The sequence below is a fragment of the Astyanax mexicanus genome, chromosome 18 (assembly GCF_023375975.1).
Source record: "Astyanax mexicanus isolate ESR-SI-001 chromosome 18, AstMex3_surface, whole genome shotgun sequence".
In the NCBI taxonomy this organism is placed as follows: Eukaryota; Metazoa; Chordata; class Actinopteri; order Characiformes; family Acestrorhamphidae; genus Astyanax; species Astyanax mexicanus.
The window spans coordinates 34,376,075-34,390,104 of NC_064425.1; the positions used below are offsets into that span (position 1 = coordinate 34,376,075).

The following is a 14,030-nucleotide window of genomic DNA, read 5'->3' on the forward strand; positions in this document are numbered from 1 at the left end:
GGTGACTAAATGAAATCAAGCATGAGCTGAGAAGCAATGACTGAGCTGCATTGAAGAATGTCATAGGAAGGTGCTGGTCAGATCTATGAATTCCAAGCTTTTGGAGCTACCATTCCACTTCTTTTTTTTCACAGGAATATGCCTACTGGGAAAACATCAGCAAGTCTGACCTGAGCTTGACACTGGGGCAGATCTCCAAAGCGTGGGTCACAAGGCACCCCCGTTTTCTACGGCAAGGAACGCCTACAGCTGCTTTCCCAACACTTTGCTCAGCCAAACACAAAGCCGCAGAAACACGTCAGGGGAGAGCGCGCACGCAGTCCCCCACTAACAGAAATTATGCAGTCGAGATTCCCGCATTTGGGGAATTCGCAAAGGTCAGCACAGCCCGAGTGCAATGGCTGAGCCTCGCTCTGGGCGAACCACCTTTCTGATCATGGTATCACCCCTGCCAGGTAAGTATGAAAGTTGTTGTTTTTGGGGAATGCTCATCCTGACCGCAGCTAATGCAGGAAGAGGGTGATGGTGTAATTCTTGAGGGGAGGGGCTTGATGAGATCGTAGCCCCGCCTCTCATCCTGAACTAAAGGCTCTCGCGGAGTCCTTGCGTCTAGCGACCTCTTTGACTCTGACAGGGCATTTACTTAGCAGGCCTTGCGAGCATTTCTCATGCTTTTGCAAAGCAATCTCAAGACATTACGGGGCAGATGCTGACATGGGCCGTACTTTCCGTTAGACGGAACAAAACAAGGAGCGCCTCACGGATTTGCGTGTCATCCTTTCGCAGGGGCCATGCTAATCTTCTCTGTATCGATCCAATTTTAGTATATGTGCTGCCGTAGCAAGCACGCTCCACGTGGCCCACGTCTCTCCCATATACCATTCCGCGCCTCAACAGGGTTTCTGCAAGAGGGCAGGCCTCAGAGGCTTATCAGGTGTCCTCTTGACACCTCACAGGCTGGGAGTGTCAAGCCCTCCCCACTTTGGACTCCAGTGACGCTTTTTTGTTTCACACGGGGCAGTACTTAGTATACATAGCACATTTTCTACCTTCGAACGCAGAAGAAGGTTCTTTGGATGCCAGGTGACTAAATGAAATCAAGCATGAGCTGAGAAGCAATGACTGAGCTGCATTGAAGAATGTCATAGGAAGGTGCTGGTCAGATCTATGAATTCCAAGCTTTTGGAGCTACCATTCCACTTCTTTTTTTTCACAGGAATATGCCTACTGGGAAAACATCAGCAAGTCTGACCTGAGCTTGACACTGGGGCAGATCTCCAAAGCGTGGGTCACAAGGCACCCCCGTTTTCTACGGCAAGGAACGCCTACAGCTGCTTTCCCAACACTTTGCTCAGCCAAACACAAAGCCGCAGAAACACAACTCTACATTGGTCACAGAAGCACGTCAGGGGAGAGCGCGCACGCAGTCCCCCACTACCAGAAATTATGCAGTCGAGATTCCCGCATTTGGGGAATTCGCAAAGGTCAGCACAGCCCGAGTGCAATGGCTGAGCCTCGCTCTGGGCGAACCACCTTTCTGATCATGGTATCACCCCTGCCAGGTAAGTATGAAAGCTGTTGTTTTTGGGGAATGCTCATCCTGACCGCAGCTAATGCAGGAAGAGGGTGATGGTGTAATTCTTGAGGGGAGGGGCTTGATGAGATCGTAGCCCCGCCTCTCATCCTGAACTAAAGGCTCTCGCGGAGTCCTTGCGTCTAGCGACCTCTTTGACTCTGACAGGGCATTTACTTAGCAGGCCTTGCGAGCATTTCTCATGCTTTTGCAAAGCAATCTCAAGACATTACGGGGCAGATGCTGACATGGGCCGTACTTTCCGTTAGACGGAACAAAACAAGGAGCGCCTCACGGATTTGCGTGTCATCCTTTCGCAGGGGCCATGCTAATCTTCTCTGTATCGATCCAATTTTAGTATATGTGCTGCCGTAGCAAGCACGCTCCACGTGGCCCACGTCTCTCCCATATACCATTCCGCGCCTCAACAGGGTTTCTGCAAGAGGGCAGGCCTCAGAGGCTTATCAGGTGTCCTCTTGACACCTCACAGGCTGGGAGTGTCAAGCCCTCCCCACTTTGGACTCCAGTGACGCTTTTTTGTTTCACACGGGGCAGTACTTAGTATACATAGCACATTTTCTACCTTCGAACACAGAAGAAGGTTCTTTGGATGCCAGGTGACTAAATGAAATCAAGCATGAGCTGAGAAGCAATGACTGAGCTGCATTGAAGAATGTCATAGGAAGGTGCTGGTCAGATCTATGAATTCCAAGCTTTTGGAGCTACCATTCCACTTCTTTTTTTTCACAGGAATATGCCTACTGGGAAAACATCAGCAAGTCTGACCTGAGCTTGACACTGGGGCAGATCTCCAAAGCGTGGGTCACAAGGCACCCCCGTTTTCTACGGCAAGGAACGCCTACAGCTGCTTTCCCAACACTTTGCTCAGCCAAACACAAAGCCGCAGAAACACAACTCTACATTGGTCACAGAAGCACGTCAGGGGAGAGCGCGCACACAGTCCCCCACTACCAGAAATTATGCAGTCGAGATTCCCGCATTTGGGGAATTCGCAAAGGTCAGCACAGCCCGAGTGCAATGGCTGAGCCTCGCTCTGGGCGAACCACCTTTCTGATCATGGTATCACCCCTACCAGGTAAGTATGAAAGTTGTTGTTTTTGGGGAATGCTCATCCTGACCGCAGCTAATGCAGGAAGAGGGTGACGGTGTAATTCTTGAGGGGAGGGGCTTGATGAGATCGTAGCCCCGCCTCTCATCCTGAACTAAAGGCTCTCGCGGAGTCCTTGCGTCTAGCGACCTCTTTGACTCTGACAGGGCATTTACTTAGCAGGCCTTGCGAGCATTTCTCATGCTTTTGCAAAGCAATCTCAAGACATTACGGGGCAGATGCTGACATGGGCCGTACTTTCCGTTAGACGGAACAAAACAAGGAGCGCCTCACGGATTTGCGTGTCATCCTTTCGCAGGGGCCATGCTAATCTTCTCTGTATCGATCCAATTTTAGTATATGTGCTGCCGTAGCAAGCACGCTCCACGTGGCCCACGTCTCTCCCATATACCATTCCGCGCCTCAACAGGGTTTCTGCAAGAGGGCAGGCCTCAGAGGCTTATCAGGTGTCCTCTTGACACCTCACAGGCTGGGAGTGTCAAGCCCTCCCCACTTTGGACTCCAGTGACGCTTTTTTGTTTCACACGGGGCAGTACTTAGTATACATAGCACATTTTCTACCTTCGAACGCAGAAGAAGGTTCTTTGGATGCCAGGTGACTAAATGAAATCAAGCATGAGCTGAGAAGCAATGACTGAGCTGCATTGAAGAATGTCATAGGAAGGTGCTGGTCAGATCTATGAATTCCAAGCTTTTGGAGCTACCATTCCACTTCTTTTTTTTCACAGGAATATGCCTACTGGGAAAACATCAGCAAGTCTGACCTGAGCTTGACACTGGGGCAGATCTCCAAAGCGTGGGTCACAAGGCACCCCCGTTTTCTACGGCAAGGAACGCCTACAGCTGCTTTCCCAACACTTTGCTCAGCCAAACACAAAGCCGCAGAAACACAACTCTACATTGGTCACAGAAGCACGTCAGGGGAGAGCGCGCACGCAGTCCCCCACTACCAGAAATTATGCAGTCGAGATTCCCGCATTTGGGGAATTCGCAAAGGTCAGCACAGCCCGAGTGCAATGGCTGAGCCTCGCTCTGGGCGAACCACCTTTCTGATCATGGTATCACCCCTGCCAGGTAAGTATGAAAGTTGTTGTTTTTGGGGAATGCTCATCCTGACCGCAGCTAATGCAGGAAGAGGGTGATGGTGTAATTCTTGAGGGGAGGGGCTTGATGAGATCGTAGCCCCGCCTCTCATCCTGAACTAAAGGCTCTCGCGGAGTCCTTGCGTCTAGCGACCTCTTTGACTCTGACAGGGCATTTACTTAGCAGGCCTTGCGAGCATTTCTCATGCTTTTGCAAAGCAATCTCAAGACATTACGGGGCAGATGCTGACATGGGCCGTACTTTCCGTTAGACGGAACAAAACAAGGAGCGCCTCACGGATTTGCGTGTCATCCTTTCGCAGGGGCCATGCTAATCTTCTCTGTATCGATCCAATTTTAGTATATGTGCTGCCGTAGCAAGCACGCTCCACGTGGCCCACGTCTCTCCCATATACCATTCCGCGCCTCAACAGGGTTTCTGCAAGAGGGCAGGCCTCAGAGGCTTATCAGGTGTCCTCTTGACACCTCACAGGCTGGGAGTGTCAAGCCCTCCCCACTTTGGACTCCAGTGACGCTTTTTTGTTTCACACGGGGCAGTACTTAGTATACATAGCACATTTTCTACCTTCGAACGCAGAAGAAGGTTCTTTGGATGCCAGGTGACTAAATGAAATCAAGCATGAGCTGAGAAGCAATGACTGAGCTGCATTGAAGAATGTCATAGGAAGGTGCTGGTCAGATCTATGAATTCCAAGCTTTTGGAGCTACCATTCCACTTCTTTTTTTTCACAGGAATATGCCTACTGGGAAAACATCAGCAAGTCTGACCTGAGCTTGACACTGGGGCAGATCTCCAAAGCGTGGGTCACAAGGCACCCCCGTTTTCTACGGCAAGGAACGCCTACAGCTGCTTTCCCAACACTTTGCTCAGCCAAACACAAAGCCGCAGAAACACAACTCTACATTGGTCACAGAAGCACGTCAGGGGAGAGCGCGCACGCAGTCCCCCACTACCAGAAATTATGCAGTCGAGATTCCCGCATTTGGGGAATTCGCAAAGGTCAGCACAGCCCGAGTGCAATGGCTGAGCCTCGCTCTGGGCGAACCACCTTTCTGATCATGGTATCATCCCTGCCAGGTAAGTATGAAAGTTGTTGTTTTTGGGGAATGCTCATCCTGACCGCAGCTAATGCAGGAAGAGGGTGATGGTGTAATTCTTGAGGGGAGGGGCTTGATGAGATCGTAGCCCCGCCTCTCATCCTGAACTAAAGGCTCTCGCGGAGTCCTTGCGTCTAGCGACCTCTTTGACTCTGACAGGGCATTTACTTAGCAGGCCTTGCGAGCATTTCTCATGCTTTTGCAAAGCAATCTCAAGACATTACGGGGCAGATGCTGACATGGGCCGTACTTTCCGTTAGACGGAACAAAACAAGGAGCGCCTCACGGATTTGCGTGTCATCCTTTCGCAGGGGCCATGCTAATCTTCTCTGTATCGATCCAATTTTAGTATATGTGCTGCCGTAGCAAGCACGCTCCACGTGGCCCACGTCTCTCCCATATACCATTCCGCGCCTCAACAGGGTTTCTGCAAGAGGGCAGGCCTCAGAGGCTTATCAGGTGTCCTCTTGACACCTCACAGGCTGGGAGTGTCAAGCCCTCCCCACTTTGGACTCCAGTGACGCTTTTTTGTTTCACACGGGGCAGTACTTAGTATACATAGCACATTTTCTACCTTCGAACGCAGAAGAAGGTTCTTTGGATGCCAGGTGACTAAATGAAATCAAGCATGAGCTGAGAAGCAATGACTGAGCTGCATTGAAGAATGTCATAGGAAGGTGCTGGTCAGATCTATGAATTCCAAGCTTTTGGAGCTACCATTCCACTTCTTTTTTTTCACAGGAATATGCCTACTGGGAAAACATCAGCAAGTCTGACCTGAGCTTGACACTGGGGCAGATCTCCAAAGCGTGGGTCACAAGGCACCCCCGTTTTCTACGGCAAGGAACGCCTACAGCTGCTTTCCCAACACTTTGCTCAGCCAAACACAAAGCCGCAGAAACACAACTCTACATTGGTCACAGAAGCACGTCAGGGGAGAGCGCGCACGCAGTCCCCCACTACCAGAAATTATGCAGTCGAGATTCCCGCATTTGGGGAATTCGCAAAGGTCAGCGCAGCCCGAGTGCAATGGCTGAGCCTCGCTCTGGGCGAACCACCTTTCTGATCATGGTATCACCCCTGCCAGGTAAGTATGAAAGTTGTTGTTTTTGGGGAATGCTCATCCTGACCGCAGCTAATGCAGGAAGAGGGTGATGGTGTAATTCTTGAGGGGAGGGGCTTGATGAGATCGTAGCCCCGCCTCTCATCCTGAACTAAAGGCTCTCGCGGAGTCCTTGCGTCTAGCGACCTCTTTGACTCTGACAGGGCATTTACTTAGCAGGCCTTGCGAGCATTTCTCATGCTTTTGCAAAGCAATCTCAAGACATTACGGGGCAGATGCTGACATGGGCCGTACTTTCCGTTAGACGGAACAAAACAAGGAGCGCCTCACGGATTTGCGTGTCATCCTTTCGCAGGGGCCATGCTAATCTTCTCTGTATCGATCCAATTTTAGTATATGTGCTGCCGTAGCAAGCACGCTCCACGTGGCCCACGTCTCTCCCATATACCATTCCGCGCCTCAACAGGGTTTCTGCAAGAGGGCAGGCCTCAGAGGCTTATCAGGTGTCCTCTTGACACCTCACAGGCTGGGAGTGTCAAGCCCTCCCCACTTTGGACTCCAGTGACGCTTTTTTGTTTCACACGGGGCAGTACTTAGTATACATAGCACATTTTCTACCTTCGAACGCAGAAGAAGGTTCTTTGGATGCCAGGTGACTAAATGAAATCAAGCATGAGCTGAGAAGCAATGACTGAGCTGCATTGAAGAATGTCATAGGAAGGTGCTGGTCAGATCTATGAATTCCAAGCTTTTGGAGCTACCATTCCACTTCTTTTTTTTCACAGGAATATGCCTACTGGGAAAACATCAGCAAGTCTGACCTGAGCTTGACACTGGGGCAGATCTCCAAAGCGTGGGTCACAAGGCACCCCCGTTTTCTACGGCAAGGAACGCCTACAGCTGCTTTCCCAACACTTTGCTCAGCCAAACACAAAGCCGCAGAAACACAACTCTACATTGGTCACAGAAGCACGTCAGGGGAGAGCGCGCACGCAGTCCCCCACTACCAGAAATTATGCAGTCGAGATTCCCGCATTTGGGGAATTCGCAAAGGTCAGCACAGCCCGAGTGCAATGGCTGAGCCTCGCTCTGGGCGAACCACCTTTCTGATCATGGTATCACCCCTGCCAGGTAAGTATGAAAGTTGTTGTTTTTGGGGAATGCTCATCCTGACCGCAGCTAATGCAGGAAGAGGGTGATGGTGTAATTCTTGAGGGGAGGGGCTTGATGAGATCGTAGCCCCGCCTCTCATCCTGAACTAAAGGCTCTCGCGGAGTCCTTGCGTCTAGCGACCTCTTTGACTCTGACAGGGCATTTACTTAGCAGGCCTTGCGAGCATTTCTCATGCTTTTGCAAAGCAATCTCAAGACATTACGGGGCAGATGCTGACATGGGCCGTACTTTCCGTTAGACGGAACAAAACAAGGAGCGCCTCACGGATTTGCGTGTCATCCTTTCGCAGGGGCCATGCTAATCTTCTCTGTATCGATCCAATTTTAGTATATGTGCTGCCGTAGCAAGCACGCTCCACGTGGCCCACGTCTCTCCCATATACCATTCCGCGCCTCAACAGGGTTTCTGCAAGAGGGCAGGCCTCAGAGGCTTATCAGGTGTCCTCTTGACACCTCACAGGCTGGGAGTGTCAAGCCCTCCCCACTTTGGACTCCAGTGACGCTTTTTTGTTTCACACGGGGCAGTACTTAGTATACATAGCACATTTTCTACCTTCGAACGCAGAAGAAGGTTCTTTGGATGCCAGGTGACTAAATGAAATCAAGCATGAGCTGAGAAGCAATGACTGAGCTGCATTGAAGAATGTCATAGGAAGGTGCTGGTCAGATCTATGAATTCCAAGCTTTTGGAGCTACCATTCCACTTCTTTTTTTTCACAGGAATATGCCTACTGGGAAAACATCAGCAAGTCTGACCTGAGCTTGACACTGGGGCAGATCTCCAAAGCGTGGGTCACGAGGCACCCCCGTTTTCTGCGGCAAGGAACGCCTACAGCTGCTTTCCCAACACTTTGCTCAGCCAAACACAAAGCCGCAGAAACACAACTCTACATTGGTCACAGAAGCACGTCAGGGGAGAGCGCGCACGCAGTCCCCCACTACCAGAAATTATGCAGTCGAGATTCCCGCATTTGGGGAATTCGCAAAGGTCAGCACAGCCCGAGTGCAATGGCTGAGCCTCGCTCTGGGCGAACCACCTTTCTGATCATGGTATCACCCCTGCCAGGTAAGTATGAAAGTTGTTGTTTTTGGGGAATGCTCATCCTGACCGCAGCTAATGCAGGAAGAGGGTGATGGTGTAATTCTTGAGGGGAGGGGCTTGATGAGATCGTAGCCCCGCCTCTCATCCTGAACTAAAGGCTCTCGCGGAGTCCTTGCGTCTAGCGACCTCTTTGACTCTGACAGGGCATTTACTTAGCAGGCCTTGCGAGCATTTCTCATGCTTTTGCAAAGCAATCTCAAGACATTACGGGGCAGATGCTGACATGGGCCGTACTTTCCGTTAGACGGAACAAAACAAGGAGCGCCTCACGGATTTGCGTGTCATCCTTTTGCAGGGGCCATGCTAATCTTCTCTGTATCGATCCAATTTTAGTATATGTGCTGCCGTAGCAAGCACGCTCCACGTGGCCCACGTCTCTCCCATATACCATTCCGCGCCTCAACAGGGTTTCTGCAAGAGGGCAGGCCTCAGAGGCTTATCAGGTGTCCTCTTGACACCTCACAGGCTGGGAGTGTCAAGCCCTCCCCACTTTGGACTCCAGTGACGCTTTTTTGTTTCACACGGGGCAGTACTTAGTATACATAGTGTGGTGTCTTCTCTTGATGGATGGTTCTTGAAGAAATGAAACTTAACACACTGTCTTCTAGTTTTATCAATCAGGTTAAGTTTATTATATAACAGAGTTTCAGAAGATACAGTGGAGAGATGAGTTGTCCTAATTCACGGTGTCTGAAGCTCTCTCCCTCCGTCTCTCTTTGTTCCCAGAGTATTTATACGTTAAGATCAACGCGTATCACGTTTCTTTACCATAAACGGACATGTATGTTTTCAGGCCTGAGTCCAACAATTTAAAGTCAAACAGATGTGGGGTGTTTTTCTGCTATTGGCCCACATTCCACCATCTCTCAGAGGACCCTCACTCCAGACAGACAGACTCCTTATACAATTTTACCATTGTAATACATTTGGGAAAAGAGCTCTCTCCCTGCAAAACCGGTTTGCTTGTTAATGATGCTGTTATCTTTTGTACTAATTATTCTTTTTTCTGTAATAAATTTTCTTATATACAAAGAACAGTATCAGCGAAGACTTATTTCATGCATCTACATGGCATCACAGCTCAAGATACCACAATAGCACATTTTCTACCTTCGAACGCAGAAGAAGGTTCTTTGGATGCCAGGTGACTAAATGAAATCAAGCATGAGCTGAGAAGCAATGACTGAGCTGCATTGAAGAATGTCATAGAAAGGTGCTGGTCAGATCTATGAATTCCAAGCTTTTGGAGCTACCATTCCACTTCTTTTTTTTCACAGGAATATGCCTACTGGGAGAACATCAGCAAGTCTGACCTGAGCTTGACACTGGGGCAGATCTCCAAAGCGTGGGTCACGAGGCACCCCCGTTTTCTACGGCAAGGAACGCCTACAGCTGCTTTCCCAACACTTTGCTCAGCCAAACACAAAGCCGCAGAAACACAACTCTACATTGGTCACAGAAGCACGTCAGGGGAGAGCGCGCACGCAGTCCCCCACTACCAGAAATTATGCAGTCGAGATTCCCGCATTTGGGGAATTCGCAAAGGTCAGCACAGCCCGAGTGCAATGGCTGAGCCTCGCTCTGGGCGAACCACCTTTCTGATCATGGTATCACCCCTGCCAGGTAAGTATGAAAGTTGTTGTTTTTGGGGAATGCTCATCCTGACCACAGCTAATGCAGGAAGAGGGTGATGGTGTAATTCTTGAGGGGAGGGGCTTGATGAGATCGTAGCCCCGCCTCTCATCCTGAACTAAAGGCTCTCGCGGAGTCCTTGCGTCTAGCGACCTCTTTGACTCTGACAGGACATTTACTTAGCAGGCCTTGCGAGCATTTCTCATGCTTTTGCAAAGCAATCTCAAGACATTACGGGGCAGATGCTGACATGGGCCGTACTTTCCGTTAGACGGAACAAAACAAGGAGCGCCTCACGGATTTGCGTGTCATCCTTTCGCAGGGGCCATGCTAATCTTCTCTGTATCGATCCAATTTTAGTATATGTGCTGCCGTAGCAAGCACGCTCCACGTGGCCCACGTCTCTCCCATATACCATTCCGCGCCTCAACAGGGTTTCTGCAAGAGGGCAGGCCTCAGAGGCTTATCAGGTGTCCTCTTGACACCTCACAGGCTGGGAGTGTCAAGCCCTCCCCACTTTGGACTCCAGTGACGCTTTTTTGTTTCACACGGGGCAGTACTTAGTATACATAGCACATTTTCTACCTTCGAACGCAGAAGAAGGTTCTTTGGATGCCAGGTGACTAAATGAAATCAAGCATGAGCTGAGAAGCAATGACTGAGCTGCATTGAAGAATGTCATAGGAAGGTGCTGGTCAGATCTATGAATTCCAAGCTTTTGGAGCTACCATTCCACTTCTTTTTTTTCACAGGAATATGCCTACTGGGAAAACATCAGCAAGTCTGACCTGAGCTTGACACTGGGACAGATCTCCAAAGCGTGGGTCACAAGGCACCCCCGTTTTCTACGGCAAGGAACGCCTACAGCTGCTTTCCCAACACTTTGCTCAGCCAAACACAAAGCCGCAGAAACACAACTCTACATTGGTCACAGAAACACGTCAGGGGAGAGCGCGCACGCAGTCCCCCACTACCAGAAATTATGCAGTCGAGATTCCCGCATTTGGGGAATTCGCAAAGGTCAGCACAGCCCGAGTGCAATGGCTGAGCCTCGCTCTGGGCGAACCACCTTTCTGATCATGGTATCACCCCTGCCAGGTAAGTATGAAAGTTGTTGTTTTTGGGGAATGCTCATCCTGACCGCAGCTAATGCAGGAAGAGGGTGATGGTGTAATTCTTGAGGGGAGGGGCTTGATGAGATCGTAGCCCCGCCTCTCATCCTGAACTAAAGGCTCTCGCGCAGTCCTTGCGTCTAGCGACCTCTTTGACTCTGACAGGGCATTTACTTAGCAGGCCTTGCGAGCATTTCTCATGCTTTTGCAAAGCAATCTCAAGACATTACGGGGCAGATGCTGACATGGGCCGTACTTTCCGTTAGACGGAACAAAACAAGGAGCGCCTCACGGATTTGCGTGTCATCCTTTCGCAGGGGCCATGCTAATCTTCTCTGTATCGATCCAATTTTAGTATATGTGCTGCCGTAGCAAGCACGCTCCACGTGGCCCACGTCTCTCCCATATACCATTCCGCGCCTCAACAGGGTTTCTGCAAGAGGGCAGGCCTCAGAGGCTTATCAGGTGTCCTCTTGACACCTCACAGGCTGGGAGTGTCAAGCCCTCCCCACTTTGGACTCCAGTGACGCTTTTTTGTTTCACACGGGGCAGTACTTAGTATACATAGCACATTTTCTACCTTCGAACGCAGAAGAAGGTTCTTTGGATGCCAGGTGACTAAATGAAATCAAGCATGAGCTGAGAAGCAATGACTGAGCTGCATTGAAGAATGTCATAGGAAGGTGCTGGTCAGATCTATGAATTCCAAGCTTTTGGAGCTACCATTCCACTTCTTTTTTTTCACAGGAATATGCCTACTGGGAAAACATCAGCAAGTCTGACCTGAGCTTGACACTGGGGCAGATCTCCAAAGCGTGGGTCACAAGGCACCCCCGTTTTCTACGGCAAGGAACGCCTACAGCTGCTTTCCCAACACTTTGCTCAGCCAAACACAAAGCCGCAGAAACACAACTCTACATTGGTCACAGAAGCACGTCAGGGGAGAGCGCGCACGCAGTCCCCCACTACCAGAAATTATGCAGTCGAGATTCCCGCATTTGGGGAATTCGCAAAGGTCAGCACAGCCCGAGTGCAATGGCTGAGCCTCGCTCTGGGCGAACCACCTTTCTGATCATGGTATCACCCCTGCCAGGTAAGTATGAAAGTTGTTGTTTTTGGGGAATGCTCATCCTGACCGCAGCTAATGCAGGAAGAGGGTGATGGTGTAATTCTTGAGGGGAGGGGCTTGATGAGATCGTAGCCCCGCCTCTCATCCTGAACTAAAGGCTCTCGCGCAGTCCTTGCGTCTAGCGACCTCTTTGACTCTGACAGGGCATTTACTTAGCAGGCCTTGCGAGCATTTCTCATGCTTTTGCAAAGCAATCTCAAGACATTACGGGGCAGATGCTGACATGGGCCGTACTTTCCGTTAGACGGAACAAAACAAGGAGCGCCTCACGGATTTGCGTGTCATCCTTTCGCAGGGGCCATGCTAATCTTCTCTGTATCGATCCAATTTTAGTATATGTGCTGCCGTAGCAAGCACGCTCCACGTGGCCCACGTCTCTCCCATATACCATTCCGCGCCTCAACAGGGTTTCTGCAAGAGGGCAGGCCTCAGAGGCTTATCAGGTGTCCTCTTGACACCTCACAGGCTGGGAGTGTCAAGCCCTCCCCACTTTGGACTCCAGTGACGCTTTTTTGTTTCACACGGGGCAGTACTTAGTATACATAGCACATTTTCTACCTTCGAACGCAGAAGAAGGTTCTTTGGATGCCAGGTGACTAAATGAAATCAAGCATGAGCTGAGAAGCAATGACTGAGCTGCATTGAAGAATGTCATAGGAAGGTGCTGGTCAGATCTATGAATTCCAAGCTTTTGGAGCTACCATTCCACTTCTTTTTTTTCACAGGAATATGCCTACTGGGAAAACATCAGCAAGTCTGACCTGAGCTTGACACTGGGGCAGATCTCCAAAGCGTGGGTCACAAGGCACCCCCGTTTTCTACGGCAAGGAACGCCTACAGCTGCTTTCCCAACACTTTGCTCAGCCAAACACAAAGCCGCAGAAACACAACTCTACATTGGTCACAGAAGCACGTCAGGGGAGAGCGCGCACGCAGTCCCCCACTACCAGAAATTATGCAGTCGAGATTCCCGCATTTGGGGAATTCGCAAAGGTCAGCACAGCCCGAGTGCAATGGCTGAGCCTCGCTCTGGGCGAACCACCTTTCTGATCATGGTATCACCCCTGCCAGGTAAGTATGAAAGTTGTTGTTTTTGGGGAATGCTCATCCTGACCGCAGCTAATGCAGGAAGAGGGTGATGGTGTAATTCTTGAGGGGAGGGGCTTGATGAGATCGTAGCCCCGCCTCTCATCCTGAACTAAAGGCTCTCGCGGAGTCCTTGCGTCTAGCGACCTCTTTGACTCTGACAGGGCATTTACTTAGCAGGCCTTGCGAGCATTTCTCATGCTTTTGCAAAGCAATCTCAAGACATTACGGGGCAGATGCTGACATGGGCCGTACTTTCCGTTAGACGGAACAAAACAAGGAGCGCCTCACGGATTTGCGTGTCATCCTTTCGCAGGGGCCATGCTAATCTTCTCTGTATCGATCCAATTTTAGTATATGTGCTGCCGTAGCAAGCACGCTCCACGTGGCCCACGTCTCTCCCGTATACCATTCCGCGCCTCAACAGGGTTTCTGCAAGAGGGCAGGCCTCAGAGGCTTATCAGGTGTCCTCTTGACACCTCACAGGCTGGGAGTGTCAAGCCCTCCCCACTTTGGACTCCAGTGACGCTTTTTTGTTTCACACGGGGCAGTACTTAGTATACATAGCACATTTTCTACCTTCGAACGCAGAAGAAGGTTCTTTGGATGCCAGGTGACTAAATGAAATCAAGCATGAGCTGAGAAGCAATGACTGAGCTGCATTGAAGAATGTCATAGGAAGGTGCTGGTCAGATCTATGAATTCCAAGCTTTTGGAGCTACCATTCCACTTCTTTTTTTTCACAGGAATATGCCTACTGGGAAAACATCAGCAAGTCTGACCTGAGCTTGACACTGGGGCAGATCTCCAAAGCGTGGGTCACAAGGCACC

The 14,030-nt window shown here is 50.3% G+C and overlaps 24 non-coding genes across 24 annotated transcripts; all 24 read right to left on the reverse strand.

Moving 5' to 3' along the window:
* Positions 1 to 299: 299 nt before the first annotated feature.
* On the reverse strand, positions 300 to 463 carry LOC125783474 (U1 spliceosomal RNA). Its single transcript, XR_007426197.1, has one exon. It is a non-coding gene; the product is annotated as a U1 spliceosomal RNA (small nuclear RNA).
* A 278-nt stretch (positions 464 to 741) lies between these two features.
* Positions 742 to 848, reverse strand: LOC125783751 (U6 spliceosomal RNA). Its single transcript, XR_007426471.1, has one exon. It is a non-coding gene; the product is annotated as a U6 spliceosomal RNA (small nuclear RNA).
* Positions 849 to 1,406: 558 nt separating this feature from the next.
* On the reverse strand, positions 1,407 to 1,570 carry LOC125783357 (U1 spliceosomal RNA). The gene has a single exon (XR_007426078.1). It is a non-coding gene; the product is annotated as a U1 spliceosomal RNA (small nuclear RNA).
* Positions 1,571 to 1,848: 278 nt separating this feature from the next.
* On the reverse strand, positions 1,849 to 1,955 carry LOC125783752 (U6 spliceosomal RNA). Its single transcript, XR_007426472.1, has one exon. It is a non-coding gene; the product is annotated as a U6 spliceosomal RNA (small nuclear RNA).
* A 558-nt stretch (positions 1,956 to 2,513) lies between these two features.
* On the reverse strand, positions 2,514 to 2,677 carry LOC125783557 (U1 spliceosomal RNA). Its single transcript, XR_007426280.1, has one exon. It is a non-coding gene; the product is annotated as a U1 spliceosomal RNA (small nuclear RNA).
* Positions 2,678 to 2,955: 278 nt separating this feature from the next.
* On the reverse strand, positions 2,956 to 3,062 carry LOC125783753 (U6 spliceosomal RNA). The gene has a single exon (XR_007426473.1). It is a non-coding gene; the product is annotated as a U6 spliceosomal RNA (small nuclear RNA).
* A 558-nt stretch (positions 3,063 to 3,620) lies between these two features.
* Positions 3,621 to 3,784, reverse strand: LOC125783358 (U1 spliceosomal RNA). Its single transcript, XR_007426079.1, has one exon. It is a non-coding gene; the product is annotated as a U1 spliceosomal RNA (small nuclear RNA).
* Positions 3,785 to 4,062: 278 nt separating this feature from the next.
* On the reverse strand, positions 4,063 to 4,169 carry LOC125783754 (U6 spliceosomal RNA). Its single transcript, XR_007426474.1, has one exon. It is a non-coding gene; the product is annotated as a U6 spliceosomal RNA (small nuclear RNA).
* A 558-nt stretch (positions 4,170 to 4,727) lies between these two features.
* On the reverse strand, positions 4,728 to 4,891 carry LOC125783546 (U1 spliceosomal RNA). The gene has a single exon (XR_007426269.1). It is a non-coding gene; the product is annotated as a U1 spliceosomal RNA (small nuclear RNA).
* A 278-nt stretch (positions 4,892 to 5,169) lies between these two features.
* On the reverse strand, positions 5,170 to 5,276 carry LOC125783755 (U6 spliceosomal RNA). Its single transcript, XR_007426475.1, has one exon. It is a non-coding gene; the product is annotated as a U6 spliceosomal RNA (small nuclear RNA).
* Positions 5,277 to 5,834: 558 nt separating this feature from the next.
* LOC125783476 (U1 spliceosomal RNA) lies at positions 5,835 to 5,998 on the reverse strand. The gene has a single exon (XR_007426199.1). It is a non-coding gene; the product is annotated as a U1 spliceosomal RNA (small nuclear RNA).
* A 278-nt stretch (positions 5,999 to 6,276) lies between these two features.
* Positions 6,277 to 6,383, reverse strand: LOC125783757 (U6 spliceosomal RNA). The gene has a single exon (XR_007426477.1). It is a non-coding gene; the product is annotated as a U6 spliceosomal RNA (small nuclear RNA).
* Positions 6,384 to 6,941: 558 nt separating this feature from the next.
* LOC125783359 (U1 spliceosomal RNA) lies at positions 6,942 to 7,105 on the reverse strand. Its single transcript, XR_007426080.1, has one exon. It is a non-coding gene; the product is annotated as a U1 spliceosomal RNA (small nuclear RNA).
* Positions 7,106 to 7,383: 278 nt separating this feature from the next.
* On the reverse strand, positions 7,384 to 7,490 carry LOC125783758 (U6 spliceosomal RNA). The gene has a single exon (XR_007426478.1). It is a non-coding gene; the product is annotated as a U6 spliceosomal RNA (small nuclear RNA).
* Positions 7,491 to 8,048: 558 nt separating this feature from the next.
* On the reverse strand, positions 8,049 to 8,212 carry LOC125783360 (U1 spliceosomal RNA). Its single transcript, XR_007426081.1, has one exon. It is a non-coding gene; the product is annotated as a U1 spliceosomal RNA (small nuclear RNA).
* Positions 8,213 to 8,490: 278 nt separating this feature from the next.
* LOC125783655 (U6 spliceosomal RNA) lies at positions 8,491 to 8,597 on the reverse strand. The gene has a single exon (XR_007426375.1). It is a non-coding gene; the product is annotated as a U6 spliceosomal RNA (small nuclear RNA).
* Positions 8,598 to 9,707: 1,110 nt separating this feature from the next.
* LOC125783361 (U1 spliceosomal RNA) lies at positions 9,708 to 9,871 on the reverse strand. Its single transcript, XR_007426082.1, has one exon. It is a non-coding gene; the product is annotated as a U1 spliceosomal RNA (small nuclear RNA).
* Positions 9,872 to 10,149: 278 nt separating this feature from the next.
* On the reverse strand, positions 10,150 to 10,256 carry LOC125783759 (U6 spliceosomal RNA). Its single transcript, XR_007426479.1, has one exon. It is a non-coding gene; the product is annotated as a U6 spliceosomal RNA (small nuclear RNA).
* A 558-nt stretch (positions 10,257 to 10,814) lies between these two features.
* LOC125783362 (U1 spliceosomal RNA) lies at positions 10,815 to 10,978 on the reverse strand. The gene has a single exon (XR_007426083.1). It is a non-coding gene; the product is annotated as a U1 spliceosomal RNA (small nuclear RNA).
* Positions 10,979 to 11,256: 278 nt separating this feature from the next.
* On the reverse strand, positions 11,257 to 11,363 carry LOC125783760 (U6 spliceosomal RNA). The gene has a single exon (XR_007426480.1). It is a non-coding gene; the product is annotated as a U6 spliceosomal RNA (small nuclear RNA).
* Positions 11,364 to 11,921: 558 nt separating this feature from the next.
* On the reverse strand, positions 11,922 to 12,085 carry LOC125783364 (U1 spliceosomal RNA). The gene has a single exon (XR_007426085.1). It is a non-coding gene; the product is annotated as a U1 spliceosomal RNA (small nuclear RNA).
* Positions 12,086 to 12,363: 278 nt separating this feature from the next.
* LOC125783761 (U6 spliceosomal RNA) lies at positions 12,364 to 12,470 on the reverse strand. Its single transcript, XR_007426481.1, has one exon. It is a non-coding gene; the product is annotated as a U6 spliceosomal RNA (small nuclear RNA).
* A 558-nt stretch (positions 12,471 to 13,028) lies between these two features.
* On the reverse strand, positions 13,029 to 13,192 carry LOC125783365 (U1 spliceosomal RNA). The gene has a single exon (XR_007426086.1). It is a non-coding gene; the product is annotated as a U1 spliceosomal RNA (small nuclear RNA).
* Positions 13,193 to 13,470: 278 nt separating this feature from the next.
* On the reverse strand, positions 13,471 to 13,577 carry LOC125783762 (U6 spliceosomal RNA). Its single transcript, XR_007426482.1, has one exon. It is a non-coding gene; the product is annotated as a U6 spliceosomal RNA (small nuclear RNA).
* Positions 13,578 to 14,030: the final 453 nt, after the last annotated feature.